The 10,775-nt window shown below is 38.5% G+C and overlaps 1 protein-coding gene across 5 annotated transcripts in view; it reads right to left on the bottom strand.

The window, feature by feature from the left end:
• The window catches only part of STK3 (serine/threonine kinase 3), a 340,768-nt gene that overhangs the window by 169,601 nt on the left and 160,392 nt on the right, over positions 1-10,775 (bottom strand). The window lies entirely within an intron of this gene.

Raw genomic sequence — 10,775 nt, 5'->3', positions numbered from 1 at the left:
AAAATGGATTAAAGACCTAAATGTAAGGCCAGACACTATAAAACTCTTAGAGGAAAACATAGGAAGAACACTCTTTGATATAAATCACAGCAAGATCTTTTTGGACCCACCTCCTAGAGTAATGGAAATAAAAACAAAATTAAACAAATGGGACCTAATGAAACTTAAAAGCTTTTGTACAGCAAAGGAAACTATAAACAAGATTTTCTCCCTCAGAATGGGAGAAAATATTTTCAAATGAATCAATGGACAAAGGATTAATCTCCAAAATATATAAACAGCTCATGCAGCTCAATATTAAAAAACAAACAACCCAATCAAAAAATGGGCAGAAGACGTAAATAGACTGTTCTCCAAAGAAGACATATAGATGGCCAAGAGGCACATGAAAAGATGCTCAACATCACTAATTATTAGAGAAATGCAAATCAAAACTACAATGAGGCATCACCTCACACTGGTTAGAATAGGCATCATCAGAGAATCTATAAACAACAAATGCTGGAGAAGGTGCGGAGAAAAGGGAACCCTCTTGAACTGTTGTTGGGAATCTAAATGGATACAGCCACGATGGAGAACAGTATGGAGGTTCCTTAAAAAACTAAAAACAGAAGTACCATATGACCCAGCAATCCCACTACTGGGCATATACCCTGAGAAAACCATAATTCAAAAAGACACATGCACCCCAATGTTCATTGCAGCCCTATTTACAATAGCCAGGTCATGGAAGCAACCTAAATGCCCATCGACAGATGAACAGATAAAGAAGATGTGGTACATATATAAAATGGAATATTACTCAGCCATAAAAAGGAAAGAAATTGGGTCATTTGTAGAGATGTGGATGGACCTAGAGACTGTCATACAGAGTGAAGTAAGTCAGAAAGAGAAAAACAAATACCGTATATTAACGCATATATGTGGAATCTAGAAAAATGGTACAGACGAACCCGTTTGCAAGGCAGATATAAAGACACAGATGTAGAGAACAAATGTGTAGACACCAAGGTTGGGGGGGAAAGCGGGGTGGGGGCGTGGGATGAATTGGGAGATTGGGATTGACATATAAACACTAATATGTATAAAATAAGTAACGAATAAGAACCTGCTGTATAAAAATAAAATAAAATTCAAAAACCAAAAAAGAGAAAGAAAGAACAGATCTCAGGAATTTAACTTGACATTTAGAAATTAATGGTAAATTTTAGAGAAAAGAAAATCTGTCAGCACAGCCCCTCAACCTTGCCTAGAGAAAAGAGTGACTTAATCTGCTGCCTTGGTCAAACATGTGAGCCAAATAAATAAATTTAAATCATCAGATTCAACCAAAACTTAGTGAAAATGATAAAAAAGTATTCATGTATTTGTTTCTGACTCCACATTCTTTAAGGAAACTTTGGCCAGTGGGTCTCAACACTGGCTACATACTGGCTTTTAAAAATTTCTGATACCCTGGACCCAGTCCAAAGAATCTGATCTGGAGGGGCCCTACATATATTTTTTAAACTCCCCAGATGAGCCTAAGATATAGCCACGGTCAAAAGTCACTGTATGAAGTAAACAGTATGGACACAGTATCTATTTCCAAACCCCCACTACTCTCAGCACAACTTAGGGGTTAGCATGAAAAACATACCATTTTTAGAGACTGAGAATTCATAAATAAAGGAAGGAAAAAAACTATGAAAACTCACTAATTCAGGGGCCAGCACCAGGCAACAGCAACCAAACTATTTCCTTTCCTAAATATATAGATAGATAGATAGTCAGATATATACATTCGTATTTTATATTTTACCTAAAATTCCATCAACTAGAAAGGCACTGCCATTTAAAAACTATGTGTAACTTCTGCTTCCAGGAAGATGGAGTAGATATACTTTCTCTATTCCATCCATTAAGTAAAACTAAAAACCATGGACATTATATATAAAACAAACATAAAAAGACTTCAAAATTTTGGTGGAGTGAAAGTAGACAAGCTAGGGACCTTGAGAACCAAGGAGTATCAGTGGTGAGTTCCCAAGTTTTCTATTTTCCTCATTTGTCCCAGACACGGAATATGCCGAAGTCGACAACCAGGAAAAGCCAATAAGTACAAACAAAACACCAGGGAAGGAGCAGCCTAGCAAGAAGAAAACTTTAGAGAAACCCTACTCTACTTCAGCCAAATATTCCAGAAAAACAAAAACAAAACTGTAGTCCTATTCTACCCATGCCAGAAAGGCTGACTAGGCAGTCTAAACTTTGATCCTCATGAGACTGTAATGAGGAATCACAATACTACCACCATGGAAGTGTGTCACAGAAGTCCAACTAAGAAGCCAGGACTTTAACCCCTCTGGAGGGTATCATCCACTATCCTTCCAGCAATGTCAATGGAGACCATGTAGAGCCTAGACCTCTACCCAAACCTGGCAGTTATGAGGTGCCCCTGCCTCTTAACAGTTGAGGAAGTGTAGAGGATAATCAAGACTTTCACTACCACCCAGCAATAATGAAGCCAGCACCAATACAATGGAGACTACATGGGGCACTAGAACCTCCACCCTCCCCCAGCAGCAGTGAGGAGCCCTCCCAACTGTGGGTGTCAACAAAGGCTGAAAAGGGAACCTGCACTTGAAATTGCCCTGCAGGACTGGCATCACAAAAATTCAACTAAAATACAATGTTTAAGTAAGATCCAGAGTTTCAGAACATAATTTTTTTTAAGTCCAGTTTTCAATCAAAACTACTCACCATACCAATAAACAAGAAGATCACAAACTCAAAAAAAGATAATTGATACATGTCAACAATTTAAAGGACAGAGATGTCAAAATTATTTGACAAATATTTTAAAGCAGTCATGAATTTGAAAATGGTTGGAACACATGTAAAAATAGAAAGCCTCAGCAAAGAAACACAAGACATAAAGGAGAACCAAATGAAAATTTTAGAACTGAAAAGTATAAAAACTGAAACAAAAGCCTCAGTTGATGAAAAACAGGAGAGGGAGAGACAGAAGAAAAAAAAATATTAATGTGTACTATTAATTTCCCTTTCAGCAGTGTTCTGACTGTCCTCAAATGTTGATACTGTTTATTAATTTGGTATTATAATAGTCTTAATACACTTTTACCCTTAACATTACGGTGGGAATAGTCTATCAAACTACGAAACAGAAAAGTAGTCAATGTTAATCTGCTCCAAAATTTCAAAACCTGTTCTGTTCCCCATATGGAAGTCAAAAGTATCACTTCTACAGCATTTAGATTGTGACCTATTTTACGATCATAACAATCTAACACAATAGTGGTGGCGGTGGTGGTGAGCAGCAGTGTGTTTAATGCTGATAAAAGGAACCAGTGGAGAAGAAATTAAAGGGAAAAAGTAGAGAAGAGAAGGGGAAAACATAAAAGGAAGAAGGAAGGGAAAGGAAGTTACAGATATTTACTGTTATGGACTGAACTGTGTCCCCCCCAAAATTCATGTTGAAGCCCTAACCCCCAGTACCTCAGGATGTGACTGTATTGGAGATAGAGCCTTTACAGAGGTAATTAAGGTTAAATTAGGTCATAAGCATGAGGTCCTAATCCGATATGACCGGTATCCATGTAAGAAGAGGAACAGACACTAAGGATGTGCACACAAAGAAAAAAGGCCATGTGAGGACTCAGTGAGAAGGCAAACCAAGAAGAGAAGCCTCAGGAGAAACAAAACCTGCCCTTGAGTTTGGACTTCCAACTTCCAGAACTGTGAGAAATTTCTGTTGTTTAAGCCGCCCACCCACTCTGCAGTATTTTGTTATAGCAGCCAGACCAGACTAATACATTGTGAGGTAGAAACAGTCAACAGCTAACAGTATCCAGTTTTCTCTGAGCTAGAGGACAAGATCAGCCCAAAGTGAGGAAAGTTGTGCTGAGGTAAAAGGATTTTGCAATTGACTCTGAAAGGAATGGGGGTGGGGGGGAGACACATGAAAGGACTGCCAACAGTCAAGTTCAGATTACAGATCACAGTTTTGCTGGCACCAGTCTTTACAGTTACAGCCATCCCTTGGTATCTGAGGAGGACTGGTTCCAGGACCCCCAATGATACCAAAATATGCAGATGATCAAGACTCTCATATAAAATGGTATAGTATCTGCATATAAACTATGCACATCATCTCAAATACTTTAAATCATCTCTAGACTACCTATAACATCTAATGCAATGTCAGTGTTTTGTAAATAACTGCCAATGGGCAGCAAATTCAATTTTTGCTTTTTGGAATTTTTCTGGAATTTTTTTTCTAGAATACTTTTGATCTGCAGTTGGTGAATCCAGCAGATGCAGAACCCATAGGTACGGAGAGCCAATTGTACACAACTGCAGTTTAGCAGCCTGGCTAGGAGGAACCTGGTACAGTGGGGAAAGAAAGTACGGCTTTTAAGATTATATAAGTCTGAGGGACTTCCCTGGTGGTGCAGTGGGTAAGACTCCAACCTCCCAACACAGAGGACCCGGGTTCGATCCCTGGTCAGGGAACTAGATCCCGCATGTATGCTGCGACTAAGGATAGCATGCCACAACTAAGAGTCTGCATGCCACAACTAAGAAGTCCTCATGCCACAACTAAGGGTCCGCGTGCCTCAACTAAGAAGCCCGCATGCCACAACTAAAGATCCCGTGTGCTGCAATGAAGATCTTGCATGCCACAACTAAGACCTAAACTAAGCAGCCAAAATAAAATAAATAAATAAATAGATAAATATTTTTTTAAAAAGATTATATAAGTCTGAGTGAGAACACAGATCTACCAGTATAGCTGTGCCTTTGGTTAGTTATCTACAGTTATTATAATAATAATAATAGCTATATAGAGCACCAATAACAATATCTACCCCTTCTGTAATTGTGAAAACTGTTAAGAATATATATAAAATTACCTAGCATGGGGTCTGTCACATAGCAAGCACTTATTAATAAGTAATAGCTACTATACTACTGAATTGATCTAGAGTTGGTACATCGCTTGGGAAGTACAGCAAAAAAAGAGAGGGAAACCAAGGATGTCAAAAGAAAGTGGATCAACGGATGGGGCAATCTTGGCTAAATAGGAGAGGGAAGTGAATCCATAAGGAAACTGATGGGCTGGAAAATGAGAGGAAAAATAAAGTAAATGGCCTGAGGTTGAAGATCAGTTGAATTTTAAGCCAAGGAAGTGAGAAGATGGAAAGATTGGAAATGAGAATCAAAACTCAGAAGATAATACTGTAAATCAGCAGTTTCTTCTCATATGTAACACAAAAGGGAAACATGAAATAAAAGAAAACCAAACTGGGGACTTCCTGGTGGCGCAGTGGTTAAGAATCTGCCTGCAAATGCAGGGGACACGGGTTCAAGCCCTGGTGCAGGAATATCCCACATGAAGCGGAGGAACTGAGCCCGTGTGCCACAACTACTGAGCCTGCACTCTAGAGCCCGTGAGCCACAACTACTGAGCCCATGTGCCACAACTACTGAAGCCCGTGCACAGAGAGCCCGTGGTCCGCAACAGGAGAAGCCACTGCAATGAGAAGCCTGCATACCGCAACGAAGAGCAGCCCTGCTCGCCACAATTAGAGAAAGCCCGCGCACAGCAACAAACACCCAACGCAGCCAGAAACAAGTAAATAAATTTATTTAAAAAAAAAAAAAAAAAAGAAAAAGAAAACCAAACTACATTGTACTGGCTTTGCCACTAGCTAACACTGTATCGTTAGGCAAGTCACTTAAACCGTTAGTAATAAATGATTACAAATACTCCCTTCTTTTCCCATGGAGACCTCCTTTTAAGTACCTCCCCTTAAGAAGCCCATCATTCCTCTAACTTACCTCAAGAAGACAACAGACCACAGAAAAAACATCCACAGCAGCTAGGAACGCTACACTAACCTAAGGGCACTTTTCAGGAGTGCAGGCCTGCATGGGATGCTAAAGTGGCAGACTTAAGACAGTAAGAGGAGGGTGATGGCAGGAAACTATCTACCTTGAAAACACTGGTTCAGACCCCTCTCCTAGGTCAAGGGTATTTTATTAATAGGACCCTTCAGCCTTACTTATTTCCTATTAGACGTGGAGAAAGTGGACCCACAACGTAAAAGCCTTACGAGAAGCCTCAATATTGATATAAAGTAAGAAAATACTACGGACAGAACTATATGAAGAAGTGACTACAGGAAGAGATGCCATTAAATAAAAGAAAAAGGGAAAAAGTATCACTAAAATAGAGAAACACTCGCTACAAAAAAAAAAAGTGGGGGAGGATTACAACTACACAGCTAAACACCTTAGAACAGGGATCAGCAAAACTCTGGTTCACATGCCAAATATGGCCAGTCACCTGTTTTGATAAATGAAGTTACACTGGAACATAGCCATGCTCACTCTTTCATATACTGTCTATGGCTGCAGAGTTGAGTTGAGTGTTTTAACTACAATGGCAGAGTTGAGTGGTTGCATATGATCTGCAAAGACTAAAATATTTACTACCTGGCCCTTTACAGGAAAAGGATCCTTTCTTAGGGGGCCAGAGAGTAAAGTGAGGACTAAGATGAGGACACAGGATTTGGCCATTAGTGATCCCTGGTAAATATGAAGAAACAAACTAAAAGGAATTTAAAAGAAAATGTATGCATATTAATAAAGAGGCAATGAGCATAAGCTATTCTTTCAAGCAGTTTAGCTAGTAGGAAAAGACAAAGACCACAAAGGAGCCTATGGGGACAAAGCTTTTCTTGCTCTCACCAATCCTCTCCTCCAGGAGTCCCAGTCTCTCTTTTACCAGCACCCAAACAGCCTCCTAAACTGGAAACTTCAGTCATTTTGGTCACCAAATCCAGGTGATTCTAACTCCCAAATGTCTTTTGTATCCTCAGTTCCACGCACAATGCTTAGTATACAGTGGGTGCTCGATAAATGTTTGTTGAATAAAAGAATGTAAGAGTACAAAATGTAATCAGAAAAGATTGAGAAGAAAACAGAAAAAGGTTCCGTCCCAGCTCTACCCTTAAATGGCTATGTGGCTTGGACCCAAGTCTTAAGAGTCTTCATCATAGTGGGACTTCCCAGCGGTCCAGCGGTTAAGACTCCACACTTCCAATGCAGGGGGCAAGCGTTCGATCCCTGGTCGGGGAACTAAGATCTCACATGCCGTGTGGCACAGCCACAAAAACGAAAACAAACAGAGAGTCTTCATCATAGTGGTGATAGTAGGGTCATTTTGTTACGTTTTTAAACCTATCCAATTTCATTTACTAGTCATTATATAACAGATTGAGACATAATTCACATACCATAAAAAATATGGCATACATCCAGAATGTGACCACTTCTCAATACCTCTAACTTTACCACCCTGATCCAAGCCAGCATCATCTCATACCTGGACTACCAGAGAACTAACCTCCATCACTGTTCACTTTGCTTCCATCCTTGCTCTGCTACAATCCCTTCTCAAGAAAGAAGAATATACCTTTTAAATCCTATGTCAGACCACATCAGTCGTCTGCTCAAAATCTTCCAATGGATTCCTATCTCACTCCCAGTAAAAGAGTTCATCATGGTTTATTAAGGCTCTAAGTGAACTGGTCCTCTACTACCTCTCTGACCTCATCTCCTGCTTCTCTCCCCTTCTTATCCAGCTGTAGCCATATAAATCTCCACAACGCTCCTTAAACACCAAACACACTGCCACATCAGTTTCCTCTGACGAGAATACTCTTTTGCCAGAAATCTGCGTGGCTCATTTACTTACCTCCTTTAGATCTCTACTAAAAGTCACCTTATCAGACAGGCCTTTCTTGACCATCTTATATATATTACCCACAAACACCTTTGTCATTCTGTATTCCCTCTTATCCTGCTTTATTTTTCTTGCATAGCAGTTATCGGCACCTGATATGTTTACTTTTTTGCGTGTAATTTATTGTCTCTCCCCACTATAATGTAAGTACCTAAAAGCCTGGAAGATTGTTTCATTCACTCCTATATCCCAGGGCCTAAAACAGTGTCACAGCAGGCACTCAATAAATATTGCATGAATTAATATATAGCAGTCTCTTTCGGCTTCGCTAAGGTTTTTAATTTCCAAAAAAAGAGGGATTTAGATGTAATGACCCCTAAGACACCTGTACAGCTTTAAAATCTATAAATCTAGCAAAGAAACAGAACAGGATAACTAATGGTAATGTATAAAAATGTAAGCTGGCCTTCTCAGAAAAGGAAGATTTGACAGTAAATGATTAACCACCAAAAGAATAAAGTATATGAGAGGTACTTCCAAATAAACATGTGAAAAACTTTATAATAAGACTATATAATAAAGCACAGAGAACAAGACTATCTTGCCAAGATTTGCTATCATTGGCAAAAATCCATATTAAACTCAGCTTCCCCAATTCCAGATACAAATGGAATTGTGAATTTGGCAATTCACTGGAGAGAGACTGAAGTACAATCTGGGTTCACATTAAAGTTACCTCATTCTTCTCAACTTAGATCTGACCCAGAGGAAAATTTTTAACAGATTGTGTTGGACTAGTGCCATACTATACTCAGTAAAGTTCAAAATTAGCATTTTAGATGCTAACCTAAAGGAGTTCTATTTTGTTTCCCCAAAACTAAAGTGGACTAAAAATAAAATATGATAAATTATGAGTATTAAATGTATTATTTAAAGAAATATTTTGTCAAAGAAAAAGCAAATTATAACAGCAGTCCATCCCTCTCATTTCTTTTGATTTCATTCATGCAGTGTCTCACCCAGGGCTGAACACATGGTAGCACTCAAGCTGTTAACTGATAAGAAAGAAATAATGCTCTTCTTTCCTTTCAAGGTTTATCCAGATTTAGTGATATACAATATAGACATGTCCACCTCAACCTTCCTAGTTATTAAAAAATGTACATAAAAATTATGTATTTGAAATTTATATGTATGCATTAACCATTTGTTTTACACCTACTATGTCACAAAGCATTGCTTTAGACACTGAACACATAAAATAGAAGTCACACAAGCTGCTCTCAGTAAATGTATAATCTGGTGAAAAAGTCAGACAAATTATAACAGATTGTAATAAATCCTATGATCTTAAGGTACACAGGGTGCTAAGAAAGCCCAGAGGAAAGGTTCCCAGGTTAGACTGTAGAGAAGACAGATGGGAGAAAAAAATGCAGGCACAGTGAAGTAACACTGAACAGAGGACAGCAGTAAGAACCTAAAATATCTACAAATGACAGTATGGCTAAAGGAAAGGGGCTATCACATGAATAAAGAGGTAGGCAGAGCCCAAGGCTTTGTATAACACCCTTAAGAGTCCGGCTCTTAATCTAAAGATAAATGAAAGAAACTGCTTTTTAATGGGAGGATTATAAGTAAGGAAGTAATACGATCTGTGTTTCATTTTAGAATGATCAGTCTAGCAGTATCATGAAGGAAACTTTGGAAAGGGGGAGTGAAATGGAACACTATGACAACAGTTAGGAGACTGTTGTAGAAATCCAGAAGAAAAATGATGAGGTCTGAAATGAGGAAATAAAGATGTAGATGGAAAGAAGGGGATATATGTAAGTGATATTAAGGAAGTAACGTGAATGAATAATGGTGAATAATGAGAACTTAAATTAGCTCAGTGGCAGAGAATCTGGACAGGAAGGAAAGAAATTTCACGAAGTTCAGGAGGCCGCATCAATAGGACTTGGTGATTGATTAACAGTGGAAGACTGGACGGTGGGAGAATAGATTTTCAACCTGGCATCTGGTTAGATGGTAGTATCATTAACCAAGACAGAAAATACAAAGGTAAAACAAGTCTGATGAGGAAACAGATTTGGAGATTTGGATTTGAAGTGTCTCATGACAGTACAGAAAAGATAATTATCTAAGTAGATAATGAGAAACAAGTCTAAAGAAAAGAGGAGATTTAAGAAGGAAATGGTTACCAATGCCAAATAGAAGTAAAACTGTGAACAATTTCAGTAGAATGGTGGAGAAGAAACAGCCAAAGTTTGTCCAGTGGTAAATGGGAAGGAAGTGAGGAAATTAAGGCATCAAGTATCCATCAGTCATTTTATACATGGCTCTGAGAGGAAGGAGTAAGACAGGGCAGCAAGTGGAGAATAGTAGGAGCCCAAAGGAAACTTGTTTGTTTCTTAAAATGAGAAGAACCTGAGCCTGTCAAGTTCCATAACAGAGAGGAGATAAGTGATGGGTAGAGGCTGGAAGACAAGAAGGAAAGGAACATGCGTTCTATCAATACTAAAACCAGAAAAAAGAGAATGAGCCCTTAAAGTTCAGGCAAGCAATAGCCATTTAACCAATATATTGTTTTAATGACAAACATCCTGTGCTTAGGCTATCTTAGCACTATTTAAAAAATTTTTTGTTATGTAACTTTTGATACATTTACATGTTATATGTAATAATAACTGTTGTTAGTATTATACCTACTATATATAGACAATGTGCATGGCAAGTAGCTTTACAAAAAATATTTCTTTTACTCTTCCCAAAAACCCAATGAGGGATTATTACTCCATTTTATATAGCAGAAGACTAAGGCATAGGGAGATTAAATACCTTGCCCTAATAAAGGACAGAATTAGAAATTAAACCCTGACGGTGTAGTTCCAAAGCTGGTGTTCTTAACCATCAAGCTACATTGCCACCCTACAGATAACACAGAGTGTTTTTGGTTCACTAAATTAATCTGAAGACAACATATTTCCTATCAGAAAATATTTCTAATTTCAGAACGAAAGTA

This window comes from Physeter macrocephalus, chromosome 15 (genome assembly GCF_002837175.3).
Source record: "Physeter macrocephalus isolate SW-GA chromosome 15, ASM283717v5, whole genome shotgun sequence".
Classification (NCBI taxonomy): domain Eukaryota; kingdom Metazoa; phylum Chordata; class Mammalia; order Artiodactyla; family Physeteridae; genus Physeter; species Physeter macrocephalus.
The sequence above is the reverse complement of the archived record's forward strand: the minus strand, read 5'-3'. Positions and strand labels throughout refer to the sequence as shown.